Source organism: Acipenser ruthenus, chromosome 26 (assembly GCF_902713425.1).
Source record: "Acipenser ruthenus chromosome 26, fAciRut3.2 maternal haplotype, whole genome shotgun sequence".
NCBI classification, from domain to species: domain Eukaryota; kingdom Metazoa; phylum Chordata; class Actinopteri; order Acipenseriformes; family Acipenseridae; genus Acipenser; species Acipenser ruthenus.
This window is the reverse complement of record NC_081214.1, coordinates 10,594,555-10,613,418: the sequence shown is the minus strand read 5'-3', so window position 1 is coordinate 10,613,418 and position 18,864 is coordinate 10,594,555.

Here is an 18,864-nt window from a genome sequence, read left to right as displayed (position 1 = left end):
CACATTACTGTCAGCTCGTTGTGAAACGGGTAGTAAGCACGCTCTGCCTCACATCACTGTAGCTCGTTGTGAAACGGGTAGTAAGCACGCTCTACCTCACATTAGTTTAGCTCGTTGTGAAACGGGTAGTAAGCATGCTCTGCCTCACATTACTGTCAGCTCATTGTGAAACGGGTAGTAAGCACGCTCTGCCTCACAGTACTGTCAGCTCGTTGTGAAACGGGTATTAAGCACGCTCTGCCTCACATTACTGTAGCTCGTTGTGAAACGGGTAGTAAGCACGCTCTGCCTCACATTACTGTCAGCTCTTTGTGAAACGGGTAGTAAGCATGCTCTGTCTCACATTACTGTCAGCTCGTTGTGAAACGGGTAGTAACACGCTCTGCCTCACATTACTGTCAGCTCGTTGTGAAACGGGTAGTAAGCACGCTCTGCCTCATATTACTGTCAGCTCGTTGTGAAATGGGTAGTAAGCACGCTCTGCCTCTCATTACTGTAGCTCGTTGTGAAACGGGTAGTAAGCACGCTCTGCCTCACATTACTGTCAGCTCGTTGTGAAACGGGTAGTAACTCACATTACTGTCAGCTCGTTGTGAAACGGGTAGTAAGCACGCTCTGCCTCATATTACTGTCAGCTCGTTGTGAAATGGGTAGTAAGCACGCTCTGCCTCTCATTACTGTAGCTCGTTGTGAAACGGGTAGTAAGCACGCTCTGCCTCACATTACTGTCAGCTCGTTGTGAAACGGGTAGTAACTCACATTACTGTCAGCTCGTTGTGAAACGGGTAGTAAGCACGCTCTGCCTCACATTACTGTCAGCTCTTTGTGAAACGGGTAGTAAGCATGCTCTGTCTCACATTACTGTCAGCTCGTTGTGAAACGGGTAGTAACACGCTCTGCCTCACATTACTGTCAGCTCGTTGTGAAACGGGTAGTAAGCACGCTCTGCCTCACAGTACTGTCAGCTCGTTGTGAAACGGGTAGTAAGCACGCTCCCTCACATTACTTTAGCTCGTTGTGAAACGGGTAGTAAGCATGCTCTGCCTCACATTACTGTCAGCTCATTGTGAAACGGGTAGTAAGCACGCTCTGCCTCACAGTACTGTCAGCTCGTTGTGAAACGGATATTAAGCACGCTCTGCCTCACATTACTGTAGCTCGTTGTGAAACGGGTAGTAAGCAAGCTCTGACTTATAGTACTGTCAGCTCGTTCTGAAACGGGTAGTTAGCATGTTCTGACTCGCATTACTGTCAGCTCGTTGTGAAACGGGTAGTAAGCACGCTCTGTCTCACATTACTGTGTACACGCTGTGATACGGGTAGTAAGCACGCTCTGCCTCACTTTACTGTCAGCTCGTTGTGAAACAGGTAGTAACACGCTCTGCCTCACAGTACTGTGTGCACGCTGTGATACGGGTAGTAAGCACGCTCTGCCTCACATTACTGTCAGCTCGTTGTGAATCGGGTAGTAAGCACGCTCTGCCTCACATTACTGTCAACTCGTTGTGAAACGGGTAGTAAGCACGCTCTGCCTCACATTACTGTCAGCTCTTCGTGAAACGGGTAGTAAGCACGCTCTGCCTCACATCACTGTAGCTCGTTTTGAAACGGATAGTAAGCACGCTCTGACTCGCACTACTGTCAGCTCGTTGTGAAACGGGTAGTAAGCACGCTCTGCCTCACATTACTGTCAGCTCGTTGTGAAACGGGTAGTAAGCACGCTCTGCCTCACATCACTGTAGCTCGTTGTGAAACGGGATGTAAGCACGCTCTACCTCACATTAGTTTAGCTCGTTGTGAAACGGGTAGTAAGCATGCTCTGCCTCACATTACTGTCAGCTCGTTGTGAAACGGGTAGTAAGCACGCTCTGCCTCACAGTACTGTCAGCTCGTTGTGAAACGGGTAGTAAGCATGCTCTGTCTCACTTACTGTAGCTCATTGTGAAACGGGTAGTAAGCACGCTCTGCCTCACAGTACTGTCAGCTCGTTGTGAAACGGGTATAAGCACGCTCTGCCTCACATTACTGTAGCTCGTTGTGAAACGGGTAGTAAGCACGCTCTGACTTACAGTACTGTCAGCTCGTTCTGAAACGGGTAGTTAGCATGTCTGACTCGCATTACTGTCAGCTCGTTGTGAAACGGGTAGTAAGCACGCTCTGCCTCACATTACTGTGTGCACGCTGTGAAACGGGTAGTAAGCACGCTCTGCCTCACATTACTGTCAGCTCGTTGTGAAAGGGTAGTAAGCACGCTCTGCCTCACATCACTGTAGCTCGTTGTGAAACGGGTAGTAACGTTGTGAAACGGGTAGTAAGCACGCTCTGCCTCACAGTACTGTCAGCTCGTTGTGAAACGGGTAGTAAGCACGCTCTGCCTCACATTACTTTCGTTGTGAAACGGGTAGTAAGCACGCTCTGCCTCACATTACTGTCAGCTCGTTGTGAAACGGGTAGTAAGCATGCTCTGCCTCTCATTACTGTCAGTTCGTTGTGAAACAGGTAGTAAGCACGCTCTGCCTCACATTACTGTCAGCTCGTTGTGAAACGGGTAGTAAGCACGCTCTGCCTCACATTACTTTAGCTCGTTGTGAAACGGGTAGTAAGCATGCTCTGCCTCACATTACTGTCAGCTCATTATGAAACGGGTAGTAAGCACGCTCTGCCTCATATTACTGTCAGCTCGTTGTGAAATGGGTAGTAAGCACGCTCTGCCTCACATTACTGTAGCTCGTTGTGAAACGGGTAGTAAGCACGCTCTGCCTCACATTACTGTCAGCTCGATGTGAAACGGGTAGTAAGCACGCTCTGCCTCACATCACTGTAGCTCGTTGTGAAACGGGTAGTAAGCACGCTCTGCCTCACATTACTTTCGTTGTGAAACGGGTAGTAAGCACGCTCTGCCTCACATTACTGTCAGCTCGTTGTGAAACGGGTAGTAAGCATGCTCTGCCTCTCATTACTGTCAGCTCGTTGTGAAACGGGTAGTAAGCACGCTCTACCTCACATTAGTTTAGCTCGTTGTGAAACGGGTAGTAAGCATGCTCTGCCTCACATTACTGTCAGCTCATTGTGAAACGGGTAGTAAGCACGCTCTGCCTCACAGTACTGTCAGCTCGTTGTGAAACGGGTATTAAGCACGCTCTGCCTCACATTACTGTCAGCTCGTTGTGAAACGGGTAGTAAGCACGCTCTGCCTCACATTACTGTGTGCACGCTGTGAAACGGGTAGTAAGCACGCTCTGCCTCACATTACTGTCAGCTCGTTGTGAAAGGGTAGTAAGCACGCTCTGCCTCACATCACTGTAGCTCGTTGTGAAACGGGTAGTAACGTTGTGAAACGGGTAGTAAGCACGCTCTGCCTCACAGTACTGTCAGCTCGTTGTGAAACGGGTAGTAAGCACGCTCTGCCTCACATTACTTTCGTTGTGAAACGGGTAGTAAGCACGCTCTGCCTCACATTACTGTCAGCTCGTTGTGAAACGGGTAGTAAGCATGCTCTGCCTCTCATTACTGTCAGCTCGTTGTGAAACAGGTAGTAAGCACGCTCTGCCTCACATTACTGTCAGCTCGTTGTGAAACGGGTAGTAAGCACGCTCTGCCTCACATTACTGTAGCTCGTTGTGAAACGGGTAGTAAGCACGCTCTGCCTCACATTACTGTCAGCTCGTTGTGAAACGGGTAGTAAGCACGCTCTGCCTCACATCACTGTAGCTCGTTGTGAAACGGGTAGTAAGCACGCTCTGCCTCACATTACTTTCGTTGTGAAACGGGTAGTAAGCACGCTCTGCCTCACATTACTGTCAGCTCGTTGTGAAACGGGTAGTAAGCATGCTCTGCCTCTCATTACTGTCAGCTCGTTGTGAAACGGGTAGTAAGCACGCTCTGCCTCACATTACTGTCAGCTCGTTGTGAAACGGGTAGTAAGCACGCTCTGCCTCACATCACTGTAGCTCGTTGTGAAACGGGTAGTAAGCACGCTCTACCTCACATTAGTTTAGCTCGTTGTGAAACGGGTAGTAAGCATGCTCTGCCTCACATTACTGTCAGCTCATTGTGAAACGGGTAGTAAGCACGCTCTGCCTCACAGTACTGTCAGCTCGTTGTGAAACGGGTATTAAGCACGCTCTGCCTCACATTACTGTAGCTCGTTGTGAAACGGGTAGTAAGCACGCTCTGCCTCACCTTACTGTCAGCTCGTTGTGAAACGGGTAGTAAGCATGCTCTGCCTCTCATTACTGTCAGCTCGTTGTGAAACGGGTAGTAAGCACGCTCTGCCTCACATTACTGTCAGCTCGTTGTGAAACGGGTAGTAAGCACGCTCTGCCTCACATCACTGTAGCTCGTTGTGAAACGGGTAGTAAGCACGCTCTACCTCACATTAGTTTAGCTCGTTGTGAAACGGGTAGTAAGCATGCTCTGCCTCACATTACTGTCAGCTCATTGTGAAACGGGTAGTAAGCACGCTCTGCCTCACAGTACTGTCAGCTCGTTGTGAAACGGGTATTAAGCACGCTCTGCCTCACATTACTGTAGCTCGTTGTGAAACGGGTAGTAAGCACGCTCTGCCTCACATTACTGTCAGCTCTTTGTGAAACGGGTAGTAAGCATGCTCTGTCTCACATTACTGTCAGCTCGTTGTGAAACGGGTAGTAACACGCTCTGCCTCACATTACTGTCAGCTCGTTGTGAAACGGGTAGTAAGCACGCTCTGCCTCATATTACTGTCAGCTCGTTGTGAAATGGGTAGTAAGCACGCTCTGCCTCTCATTACTGTAGCTCGTTGTGAAACGGGTAGTAAGCACGCTCTGCCTCACATTACTGTCAGCTCGTTGTGAAACGGGTAGTAACTCACATTACTGTCAGCTCGTTGTGAAACGGGTAGTAAGCACGCTCTGCCTCATATTACTGTCAGCTCGTTGTGAAATGGGTAGTAAGCACGCTCTGCCTCTCATTACTGTAGCTCGTTGTGAAACGGGTAGTAAGCACGCTCTGCCTCACATTACTGTCAGCTCGTTGTGAAACGGGTAGTAACTCACATTACTGTCAGCTCGTTGTGAAACGGGTAGTAAGCACGCTCTGCCTCACATTACTGTCAGCTCTTTGTGAAACGGGTAGTAAGCATGCTCTGTCTCACATTACTGTCAGCTCGTTGTGAAACGGGTAGTAACACGCTCTGCCTCACATTACTGTCAGCTCATTGTGAAACGGGTAGTAAGCAAGCTCTGCCTCACAGTACTGTCAGCTCGTTGTGAAACGGGTAGTAAGCACGCTCCCTCACATTACTTTAGCTCGTTGTGAAACGGGTAGTAAGCATGCTCTGCCTCACATTACTGTCAGCTCATTGTGAAACGGGTAGTAAGCACGCTCTGCCTCACAGTACTGTCAGCTCGTTGTGAAACGGATATTAAGCACGCTCTGCCTCACATTACTGTAGCTCGTTGTGAAACGGGTAGTAAGCAAGCTCTGACTTATAGTACTGTCAGCTCGTTCTGAAACGGGTAGTTAGCATGTTCTGACTCGCATTACTGTCAGCTCGTTGTGAAACGGGTAGTAAGCACGCTCTGTCTCACATTACTGTGTACACGCTGTGATACGGGTAGAAAGCACGCTCTGCCTCACATTACTGTCAGCTCGTTGTGAAACAGATAGTAAGCACGCTCTGCCTCACATTACTGTCAGCTCGTTGTGAAACGGGTAGTAACACGCTCTGCCTCACAGTACTGTGTGCACGCTGTGATACGGGTAGTAAGCACGCTCTGCCTCACATTACTGTCAGCTCGTTGTGAATCGGGTAGTAAGCACGCTCTGCCTCACATTACTGTCAACTCGTTGTGAAACGGGTAGTAAGCACGCTCTGCCTCACATTACTGTCAGCTCTTCGTGAAACGGGTAGTAAGAACGCTCTGCCTCACATCACTGTAGCTCGTTTTGAAACGGGTAGTAAGCACGCTCTGCCTCACATTACTGTCAACTCGTTGTGAAACGGGTAGTAACTCACATTACTGTCAGCTCGTTGTGAAACGGGTAGTAAGCACGCTCTGCCTCACATTACTGTCAGCTCTTTGTGAAACGGGTAGTAAGCATGCTCTGTCTCACATTACTGTCAGCTCGTTGTGAAACGGGTAGTAACACGCTCTGCCTCACATTACTTTCAGCTCGTTGTGAAACGGGTAGTAAGCACGCTCTGCCTCACAGTACTGTCAGCTCGTTGTGAAACGGGTAGTAAGCACGCTCCCTCACATTACTTTAGCTCGTTGTGAAACGGGTAGTAAGCATGCTCTGCCTCACATTACTGTCAGCTCATTGTGAAACGGGTAGTAAGCACGCTCTGCCTCACAGTACTGTCAGCTCGTTGTGAAACGGATATTAAGCACGCTCTGCCTCACATTACTGTAGCTCGTTGTGAAACGGGTAGTAAGCAAGCTCTGACTTATAGTACTGTCAGCTCGTTCTGAAACGGGTAGTTAGCATGTTCTGACTCGCATTACTGTCAGCTCGTTGTGAAACGGGTAGTAAGCACGCTCTGTCTCACATTACTGTGTACACGCTGTGATACGGGTAGTAAGCACGCTCTGCCTCACATTACTGTCAGCTCGTTGTGAAACAGATAGTAAGCACGCTCTGCCTCACATTACTGTCAGCTCGTTGTGAAACGGGTAGTAACACGCTCTGCCTCACAGTACTGTGTGCACGCTGTGATACGGGTAGTAAGCACGCTCTGCCTCACATTACTGTCAGCTCGTTGTGAATCGGGTAGTAAGCACGCTCTGCCTCACATTACTGTCAACTCGTTGTGAAACGGGTAGTAAGCACGCTCTGCCTCACATTACTGTCAGCTCTTCGTGAAACGGGTAGTAAGAACGCTCTGCCTCACATCACTGTAGCTCGTTTTGAAACGGGTAGTAAGCACGCTCTGCCTCACATTACTGTCAACTCGTTGTGAAACGGGTAGTAAGCACGCTCTGCCTCACATTACTGTCAGCTCTTCGTGAAACGGGTAGTAAGCACGCTCTGCCTCACATCACTGTAGCTCGTTTTGAAACGGATAATAAGCACGCTCTAACTCACAGTACTGTCAGCTCGTTCTGAAACGGGTAGTAAGCACGCTCTGACTCGCACTACTGTCAGCTCGTTGTGAAACGGGTAGTAAGCACGCTCTGCCTCACATTACTGTCAGCTCGTTGTGAAACGGGTAGTAAGCACGCTCTGCCTCACAATTCTGTCAGCTCGTTGTGAAACGGGTAGTAAGCACACTCTGCCTCATATTACTGTCAGCTCGTTGTGAAATGGGTAGTAAGCACGCTCTGCCTCACATTACTGTAGCTCGTTGTGAAACGGGTAGTAAGCACGCTCTGCCTCACATTACTGTCAGCTCGATGTGAAACGGGTAGTAAGCACGCTCTGCCTCACATCACTGTAGCTCGTTGTGAAACGGGTAGTAAGCACGCTCTGCCTCACATTACTTTCGTTGTGAAACGGGTAGTAAAAACGCTCTGCCTCACATTACTGTCAGCTCGTTGTGAAACGGGTAGTAAGCATGCTCTGCCTCTCATTACTGTCAGCTCGTTGTGAAACGGGTAGTAAGCACGCTCTGCCTCACATTACTGTCAGCTCGTTGTGAAACGGGTAGTAAGCACGCTCTGCCTCACATCACTGTAGCTCGTTGTGAAACGGGTAGTAAGCACGCTCTACCTCACATTAGTTTAGCTCGTTGTGAAACGGGTAGTAAGCATGCTCTGCCTCACATTACTGTCAGCTCATTGTGAAACGGGTAGTAAGCACGCTCTGCCTCACAGTACTGTCAGCTCGTTGTGAAACGGGTATTAAGCACGCTCTACCTCACATTACTGTAGCTCGTTGTGAAACGGGTAGTAAGCACGCTCTGCCTCACATTACTGTCAGCTCTTTGTGAAACGGGTAGTAAGCATGCTCTGTCTCACATTACTGTCAGCTCGTTGTGAAACGGGTAGTAACACGCTCTGCCTCACATTACTGTCAGCTCGTTGTGAAACGGGTAGTAAGCACGCTCTGCCTCACATTACTGTCAGCTCGTTGTGAAACGGGTAGTAACTCACATTACTGTCAGCTCGTTGTGAAACGGGTAGTAAGCACGCTCTGCCTCATATTACTGTCAGCTCGTTGTGAAATGGGTAGTAAGCACGCTCTGCCTCTCATTACTGTAGCTCGTTGTGAAACGGGTAGTAAGCACGCTCTGCCTCACATTACTGTCAGCTCGTTGTGAAACGGGTAGTAACTCACATTACTGTCAGCTCGTTGTGAAACGGGTAGTAAGCATGCTCTGCCTCACATTACTGTCAGCTCATTGTGAAACGGGTAGTAAGCACGCTCTGCCTCACAGTACTGTCAGCTCGTTGTGAAACGGGTATTAAGCACGCTCTGCCTCACATTACTGTAGCTCGTTGTGAAACGGGTAGTAAGCACGCTCTGCCTCACATTACTGTCAGCTCTTTGTGAAACGGGTAGTAAGCATGCTCTGTCTCACATTACTGTCAGCTCGTTGTGAAACGGGTAGTAACACGCTCTGCCTCACATTACTGTCAGCTCGTTGTGAAACGGGTAGTAAGCACGCTCTGCCTCACATTACTGTCAGCTCGTTGTGAAACGGGTAGTAACTCACATTACTGTCAGCTCGTTGTGAAACGGGTAGTAAGCACGCTCTGCCTCATATTACTGTCAGCTCGTTGTGAAATGGGTAGTAAGCACGCTCTGCCTCTCATTACTGTAGCTCGTTGTGAAACGGGTAGTAAGCACGCTCTGCCTCACATTACTGTCAGCTCGTTGTGAAACGGGTAGTAACTCACATTACTGTCAGCTCGTTGTGAAACGGGTAGTAAGCACGCTCTGCCTCACATTACTGTCAGCTCTTTGTGAAACGGGTAGTAAGCATGCTCTGTCTCACATTACTGTCAGCTCGTTGTGAAACGGGTAGTAAGCACGCTCTGCCTCACAATTCTGTCAGCTCGTTGTGAAACGGGTAGTAAGCACACTGCCTCATATTACTGTCAGCTCGTTGTGAAATGGGTAGTAAGCACGCTCTGCCTCACATTACTGTAGCTCGTTGTGAAACGGGTAGTAAGCACGCTCTGCCTCACATTACTGTCAGCTCGATGTGAAACGGGTAGTAAGCACGCTCTGCCTCACATCACTGTAGCTCGTTGTGAAACGGGTAGTAAGCACGCTCTGCCTCACATTACTTTCGTTGTGAAACGGGTAGTAAAAACGCTCTGCCTCACATTACTGTCAGCTCGTTGTGAAACGGGTAGTAAGCATGCTCTGCCTCTCATTACTGTCAGCTCGTTGTGAAACGGGTAGTAAGCACGCTCTGCCTCACATTACTGTCAGCTCGTTGTGAAACGGGTAGTAAGCACGCTCTGCCTCACATCACTGTAGCTCGTTGTGAAACGGGTAGTAAGCACGCTCTACCTCACATTAGTTTAGCTCGTTGTGAAACGGGTAGTAAGCATGCTCTGCCTCACATTACTGTCAGCTCATTGTGAAACGGGTAGTAAGCACGCTCTGCCTCACAGTACTGTCAGCTCGTTGTGAAACGGGTATTAAGCACGCTCTGCCTCACATTACTGTAGCTCGTTGTGAAACGGGTAGTAAGCACGCTCTGCCTCACATTACTGTCAGCTCTTTGTGAAACGGGTAGTAACCATGCTCTGTCTCACATTACTGTCAGCTCGTTGTGAAACGGGTAGTAACACGCTCTGCCTCACATTACTGTCAGCTCGTTGTGAAACGGGTAGTAAGCACGCTCTGCCTCATATTACTGTCAGCTCGTTGTGAAATGGGTAGTAAGCACGCTCTGCCTCTCATTACTGTAGCTCGTTGTGAAACGGGTAGTAAGCACGCTCTGCCTCACATTACTGTCAGCTCGTTGTGAAACGGGTAGTAACTCACATTACTGTCAGCTCGTTGTGAAACGGGTAGTAAGCACGCTCTGCCTCATATTACTGTCAGCTCGTTGTGAAATGGGTAGTAAGCACGCTCTGCCTCTCATTACTGTAGCTCGTTGTGAAACGGGTAGTTAGCACGCTCTGCCTCACATTACTGTCAGCTCGTTGTGAAACGGGTAGTAACTCACATTACTGTCAGCTCGTTGTGAAACGGGTAGTAAGCACGCTCTGCCTCACATTACTGTCAGCTCTTTGTGAAACGGGTAGTAAGCATGCTCTGTCTCACATTACTGTCAGCTCGTTGTGAAACGGGTAGTAACACGCTCTGCCTCACATTACTGTCAGCTCGTTGTGAAACGGGTAGTAAGCACGCTCTGCCTCACAGTACTGTCAGCTCGTTGTGAAACGGGTAGTAAGCACGCTCCCTCACATTACTTTAGCTCGTTGTGAAACGGGTAGTAAGCATGCTCTGCCTCACATTACTGTCAGCTCATTGTGAAACGGGTAGTAAGCACGCTCTGCCTCACTGTACTGTCAGCTCGTTGTGAAACGGATATTAAGCACGCTCTGCCTCACATTACTGTAGCTCGTTGTGAAACGGGTAGTAAGCAAGCTCTGACTTATAGTACTGTCAGCTCGTTCTGAAACGGGTAGTTAGCATGTTCTGACTCGCATTACTGTCAGCTCGTTGTGAAACGGGTAGTAAGCACGCTCTGTCTCACATTACTGTGTACACGCTGTGATACGGGTAGTAAGCACGCTCTGCCTCACATTACTGTCAGCTCGTTGTGAAACAGATAGTAAGCACGCTCTGCCTCACATTACTGTCAGCTCGTTGTGAAACGGGTAGTAACACGCTCTGCCTCACAGTACTGTGTGCACGCTGTGATACGGGTAGTAACTCTGCCTCACATTACTGTCAGCTCGTTGTGAATCGGGTAGTAAGCACGCTCTGCCTCACATTATTGTCAACTCGTTGTGAAACGGGTAGTAAGCACGCTCTGCCTCACATTACTGTCAGCTCTTCGTGAAACGGGTAGTAAGAACGCTCTGCCTCACATCACTGTAGCTCGTTTTGAAACGGGTAGTAAGCACGCTCTGCCTCACATTACTGTCAACTCGTTGTGAAACGGGTAGTAAGCACGCTCTGCCTCACATTACTGTCAGCTCTTCGTGAAACGGGTAGTAAGCACGCTCTGCCTCACATCACTGTAGCTCGTTTTGAAACGGATAGTAAGCACGCTCTGACTCACAGTACTGTCAGCTCGTTCTGAAACGGGTAGTAAACACGCTCTGACTCGCACTACTGTCAGCTCGTTGTGAAACGGGTAGTAAGCACGCTCTGCCTCACATTACTGTCAGCTCGTTGTGAAACGGGTAGTAAGCACGCTCTGCCTCACAATTCTGTCAGCTCGTTGTGAAACGGGTAGTAAGCACACTCTGACTCGCATTACTGTCAGCTCGTTGTGAAACGGGTAGTAAGCACGCTCTGCCTCACATCACTGTAGCTCGTTTTGAAACGGGTAGTAAGCACGCTCTGCCTCACATTACTGTCAGCTCGTTGTGAAACGGGTAGTAAGCACGCTCTGCCTCATATTACTGTCAGCTCGATGTGAAACGGGTAGTAAGCACGCTCTGCCTCACATCACTGTAGCTCGTTGTGAAACGGGTAGTAAGCACGCTCTACCTCACATTACTTTAGCTCGTTGTGAAACGGGTAGTAAGCATGCTCTGCCTCACATTACTGTCAGCTCATTGTGAAACGGGTAGTAAGCACGCTCTGCCTCACAGTACTGTCAGCTCGTTGTGAAACGGGTATTAAGCACGCTCTGCCTCACATTACTGTCAGCTCTTCGTGAAACGGGTAGTAAGAACGCTCTGCCTCACATCACTGTAGCTCGTTTTGAAACGGGTAGTAAGCACGCTCTGCCTCACATTACTGTCAATTCGTTGTGAAACGGGTAGTAAGCACGCTCTGCCTCACATTACTGTCAGCTCTTCGTGAAACGGGTAGTAAGCACGCTCTGCCTCACATCACTGTAGCTCGTTTTGAAACGGATAGTAAGCACGCTCTGACTCACAGTACTGTCAGCTCGTTCTGAAACGGGTAGTAAGCACGCTCTGACTCGCACTACTGTCAGCTCGTTGTGAAACGGGTAGTAAGCACGCTCTGCCTCACATTACTGTCAGCTCGTTGTGAAACGGGTAGTAAGCACGCTCTGCCTCACAATTCTGTCAGCTCGTTGTGAAACGGGTAGTAAGCACACTCTGCCTCATATTACTGTCAGCTCGTTGTGAAATGGGTAGTAAGCACGCTCTGCCTCACATTACTGTAGCTCGTTGTGAAACGGGTAGTAAGCACGCTCTGCCTCACATTACTGTCAGCTCGATGTGAAACGGGTAGTAAGCACGCTCTGCCTCACATCACTGTAGCTCGTTGTGAAACGGGTAGTAAGCACGCTCTGCCTCACATTACTTTCGTTGTGAAACGGGTAGTAAGCACGCTCTGCCTCACATTACTGTCAGCTCGTTGTGAAACGGGTAGTAAGCATGCTCTGCCTCTCATTACTGTCAGCTCGTTGTGAAACGGGTAGTAAGCACGCTCTGCCTCACATTACTGTCAGCTCGTTGTGAAACGGGTAGTAAGCACGCTCTGCCTCACATCACTGTAGCTCGTTGTGAAACGGGTAGTAAGCACGCTCTACCTCACATTAGTTTAGCTCGTTGTGAAACGGGTAGTAAGCATGCTCTGCCTCACATTACTGTCAGCTCATTGTGAAACGGGTAGTAAGCACGCTCTGCCTCACAGTACTGTCAGCTCGTTGTGAAACGGGTATTAAGCACGCTCTGCCTCACATTACTGTAGCTCGTTGTGAAACGGGTAGTAAGCACGCTCTGCCTCACATTACTGTCAGCTCTTTGTGAAACGGGTAGTAAGCATGCTCTGTCTCACATTACTGTCAGCTCGTTGTGAAACGGGTAGTAACACGCTCTGCCTAACATTACTGTCAGCTCGTTGTGAAACGGGTAGTAAGCACGCTCTGCCTCATATTACTGTCAGCTCGTTGTGAAATGGGTAGTAAGCACGCTCTGCCTCTCATTACTGTAGCTCGTTGTGAAACGGGTAGTAAGCACGCTCTGCCTCACATTACTGTCAGCTCGTTGTGAAACGGGTAGTAACTCACATTACTGTCAGCTCGTTGTGAAACGGGTAGTAAGCACGCTCTGCCTCACATTACTGTCAGCTCTTTGTGAAACGGGTAGTAAGCATGCTCTGTCTCACATTACTGTCAGCTCGTTGTGAAACGGGTAGTAACACGCTCTGCCTCACATTACTGTCAGCTCGTGTGAAACGGGTAGTAAGCACGCTCTGCCTCACAGTACTGTCAGCTCGTTGTGAAACGGGTAGTAAGCACGCTCCCTCACATTACTTTAGCTCGTTGTGAAACGGGTAGTAAGCATGCTCTGCCTCACATTACTGTCAGCTCATTGTGAAACGGGTAGTAAGCACGCTCTGCCTCACAGTACTGTCAGCTCGTTGTGAAACGGATATTAAGCACGCTCTGCCTCACATTACTGTAGCTCGTTGTGAAACGGGTAGTAAGCAAGCTCTGACTTATAGTACTGTCAGCTCGTTGTGAAACGGGTAGTAAGCACGCTCTGTCTCACATTACTGTGTACACGCTGTGATACGGGTAGTAAGCACGCTCTGCCTCACATTACTGTCAGCTCGTTGTGAAACAGATAGTAAGCACGCTCTGCCTCACATTACTGTCAGCTCGTTGTGAAACGGGTAGTAAGCACGCTCTGCCTCACAGTACTGTCAGCTCGTTGTGAAACGGGTAGTAAGCACGCTCCCTCACATTACTTTAGCTCGTTGTGAAACGGGTAGTAAGCACGCTCTGCCTCACATTACTGTCAGCTCGTTGTGAAACGGGTAGTAAGCACGCTCTGCCTCACATTACTTTAGCTCGTTGTGAAACGGGTAGTAAGCATGCTCTGCCTCACATTACTGTCAGCTCATTATGAAACGGGTAGTAAGCACGCTCTGCCTCATATTACTGTCAGCTCGTTGTGAAATGGGTAGTAAGCACGCTCTGCCTCACATTACTGTAGCTCGTTGTGAAACGGGTAGTAAGCACGCTCTGCCTCACATTACTGTCAGCTCGTTGTGAAACGGGTAGTAAGCACGCTCTGCCTCACATCACTGTAGCTCGTTGTGAAACGGGTAGTAAGCACGCTCTGCCTCACATTACTTTCGTTGTGAAACGGGTAGTAAGCACGCTCTGCCTCACATTACTGTCAGCTCGTTGTGAAACGGGTAGTAAGCACGCTCTGCCTCACATTACTGTCAGCTCGTTGTGAAACGGGTAGTAAGCACGCTCTGCCTCACATTACTGTCAGCTCGTTGTAAAACGGGTAGTAAGCACGCTCTGCCTCACATTACTGCCAGCTCGTTGTGAAACGGGTAGTAAGCACGCTCTGCCTCACATCACTGTAGCTCGTTGTGAAACGGGTAGTAAGCACGCTCTACCTCACATTAGTTTAGCTCGTTGTGAAACGGGTAGTAAGCATGCTCTGCCTCACATTACTGTCAGCTCGTTGTGAAACGGGTAGTAAGCACGCTCTGCCTCACAGTACTGTCAGCTCGTTGTGAAACGGGTAGTAAGCATGCTCTGTCTCACTTACTGTAGCTCATTGTGAAACGGGTAGTAAGCACGCTCTGCCTCACAGTACTGTCAGCTCGTTGTGAAACGGGTATAAGCACGCTCTGCCTCACATTACTGTAGCTCGTTGTGAAACGGGTAGTAAGCACGCTCTGACTTACAGTACTGTCAGCTCGTTCTGAAACGGGTAGTTAGCATGTCTGACTCGCATTACTGTCAGCTCGTTGTGAAACGGGTAGTAAGCACGCTCTGCCTCACATTACTGTGTGCACGCTGTGAAACGGGTAGTAAGCACGCTCTGCCTCACATTACTGTCAGCTCGTTGTGAAAGGGTAGTAAGCACGCTCTGCCTCACATCACTGTAGCTCGTTGTGAAACGGGTAGTAACGTTGTGAAACGGGTAGTAAGCACGCTCTGCCTCACAGTACTGTCAGCTCGTTGTGAAACGGGTAGTAAGCACGCTCTGCCTCACATTACTTTCGTTGTGAAACGGGTAGTAAGCACGCTCTGCCTCACATTACTGTCAGCTCGTTGTGAAACGGGTAGTAAGCATGCTCTGCCTCTCATTACTGTCAGCTCGTTGTGAAACAGGTAGTAAGCACGCTCTGCCTCACATTACTGTCAGCTCGTTGTGAAACGGGTAGTAAGCACGCTCTGCCTCACATTACTTTAGCTCGTTGTGAAACGGGTAGTAAGCATGCTCTGCCTCACATTACTGTCAGCTCATTATGAAACGGGTAGTAAGCACGCTCTGCCTCATATTACTGTCAGCTCGTTGTGAAATGGGTAGTAAGCACGCTCTGCCTCACATTACTGTAGCTCGTTGTGAAACGGGTAGTAAGCACGCTCTGCCTCACATTACTGTCAGCTCGATGTGAAACGGGTAGTAAGCACGCTCTGCCTCACATCACTGTAGCTCGTTGTGAAACGGGTAGTAAGCACGCTCTGCCTCACATTACTTTCGTTGTGAAACGGGTAGTAAGCACGCTCTGCCTCACATTACTGTCAGCTCGTTGTGAAACGGGTAGTAAGCATGCTCTGCCTCTCATTACTGTCAGCTCGTTGTGAAACGGGTAGTAAGCACGCTCTACCTCACATTAGTTTAGCTCGTTGTGAAACGGGTAGTAAGCATGCTCTGCCTCACATTACTGTCAGCTCATTGTGAAACGGGTAGTAAGCACGCTCTGCCTCACAGTACTGTCAGCTCGTTGTGAAACGGGTATTAAGCACGCTCTGCCTCACATTACTGTAGCTCGTTGTGAAACGGGTAGTAAGCACGCTCTGACTCGCATTACTGTCAGCTCGTTGTGAAACGGGTAGTAAGCACGCTCTGCCTCACAGTACTGTCAGCTCGTTGTGAAACGGGTAGTAAGCACGCTCTGCCTCACATTACTTTTGTTGTGAAACGGGTAGTAAGCACGCTCTGCCTCACATTACTGTCAGCTCGTTGTGAAACAGGTATTAAGCATGCTCTGCCTCTCATTACTGTCAGCTCGTTGTGAAACGGGTAGTAAGCACGCTCTGCCTCACTTTACTGTCAGCTCGTTGTGAAACGGGTAGTAAGCACGCTCTGCCTCACATTACTTTAGCTCGTTGTGAAACGGGTAGTAAGCATGCTCTGCCTCACATTACTGTCAGCTCATTATGAAACGGGTAGTAAGCACGCTCTGCCTCATATTACTGTCAGCTCGTTGTGAAACGGGTAGTAAGCACGCTCTGCCTCACATTACTGTCAGCTCGATGTGAAACGGGTAGTAAGCACGCTCTGCCTCACATCACTGTAGCTCGTTGTGAAACGGGTAGTAAGCACGCTCTGCCTCACATTACTTTCGTTGTGAAACGGGTAGTAAGCACGCTCTGCCTCACATTACTGTCAGCTCGTTGTGAAACGGGTAGTAAGCATGCTCTGCCTCTCATTACTGTCAGCTCGTTGTGAAACGGGTAGTAAGCACGCTCTGCCTCACATTACTGTCAGCTCGTTGTGAAACGGGTAGTAAGCACGCTCTGCCTCACATCACTGTAGCTCGTTGTGAAACGGGTAGTAAGCACGCTCTACCTCACATTAGTTTAGCTCGTTGTGAAACGGGTAGTAAGCATGCTCTGCCTCACATTACTGTCAGCTCATTGTGAAACGGGTAGTAAGCACGCTCTGCCTCACAGTACTGTCAGCTCGTTGTGAAACGGGTATTAAGCACGCTCTGCCTCACATTACTGTAGCTCGTTGTGAAACGGGTAGTAAGCACGCTCTGCCTCACATTACTGTCAGCTCTTTGTGAAACGGGTAGTAAGCATGCTCTGTCTCACATTACTGTCAGCTCGTTGTGAAACGGGTAGTAACACGCTCTGCCTCACATTACTGTCAGCTCGTTGTGAAACGGGTAGTAAGCACGCTCTGCCTCATATTACTGTCAGCTCGTTGTGAAATGGGTAGTAAGCACGCTCTGCCTCTCATTACTGTAGCTCGTTGTGAAACGGGTAGTAAGCACGCTCTGCCTCACATTACTGTCAGCTCGTTGTGAAACGGGTAGTAACTCACATTACTGTCAGCTCGTTGTGAAACGGGTAGTAAGCACGCTCTGCCTCATATTACTGTCAGCTCGTTGTGAAATGGGTAGTAAGCACGCTCTGCCTCTCATTACTGTAGCTCGTTGTGAAACGGGTAGTAAGCACGCTCTGCCTCACATTACTGTCAGCTCGTTGTGAAACGGGTAGTAACTCACATTACTGTCAGCTCGTAGTGAAACGGGTAGTAAGCACGCTCTGCCTCACATTACTGTCAGCTCTTTGTGAAACGTTTAGTAAGCATGCTCTGTCTCACATTACTGTCAGCTCGTTGTGAAACGGGTAGTAACACGCTCTGCCTCACATTACTGTCAGCTCGTTGTGAAACGGGTAGTAAGCACGCTCTGCCTCACAGTACTGTCAGCTCGTTGTGAAACGGGTAGTAAGCACGCTCCCTCACATTACTTTAGCTCGTTGTGAAACGGGTAGTAAGCACGCTCTGCCTCACATTACTGTCAGCTCGTTGTGAAACGGGTAGTAAGCACGCTCTGCCTCACATTACTTTAGCTCGTTGTGAAACGGGTAGTAAGCATGCTCTGCCTCACATTACTGTCAGCTCATTATGAAACGGGTAGTAAGCACGCTCTGCCTCATATTACTGTCAGCTCGTTGTGAAATGGGTAGTAAGCACGCTCTGCCTCACATTACTGTAGCTCGTTGTGAAACGGGTAGTAAGCACGCTCTGCCTCACATTACTGTCAGCTCGTTGTGAAACGGGTAGTAAGCACGCTCTGCCTCACATCACTGTAGCTCGTTGTGAAACGGGTAGTAACGTTGTGAAACGGGTAGTAAGCACGCTCTGCCTCACAGTACTGTCAGCTCGTTGTGAAACGGGTAGTAAGCACGCTCTGCCTCACATTACTTTCGTTGTGAAACGGGTAGTAAGCACGCTCTGCCTCACATTACTGTCAGCTCGTTGTGAAACGGGTAGTAAGCATGCTCTGCCTCTCATTACTGTCAGCTCGTTGTGAAACAGGTAGTAAGCACGCTCTGCCTCACATTACTGTCAGCTCGTTGTGAAACGGGTAGTAAGCACGCTCTGCCTCACATTACTTTAGCTCGTTGTGAAACGGGTAGTAAGCATGCTCTGCCTCACATTACTGTCAGCTCATTATGAAACGGGTAGTAAGCACGCTCTGCCTCATATTACTGTCAGCTCGTTGTGAAATGGGTAGTAAGCACGCTCTGCCTCACATTACTGTAGCTCGTTGTGAAACGGGTAGTAAGCACGCTCTGCCTCACATTACTGTCAGCTCGATGTGAAACGGGTAGTAAGCACGCTCTGCCTCACATCACTGTAGCTCGTTGTGAAACGGGTAGTAAGCACGCTCTGCCTCACATTACTTTCGTTGTGAAACGGGTAGTAAGCACGCTCTGCCTCACATTACTGTAGCTCGTTGTGAAACGGGTAGTAAGCACGCTCTGACTCGCATTACTGTCAGCTCGTTGTGAAACGGGTAGTAAGCACGCTCTGCCTCACAGTACTGTCAGCTCGTTGTGAAACGGGTAGTAAGCACGCTCTGCCTCACATTACTTTCGTTGTGAAACGGGTAGTAAGCACGCTCTGCCTCACATTACTGTCAGCTCGTTGTGAAACAGGTATTAAGCATGCTCTGCCTCTCATTACTGTCAGCTCGTTGTGAAACGGGTAGTAAGCACGCTCTGCCTCACATTACTGTCAGCTCGTTGTGAAACGGGTAGTAAGCACGCTCTGC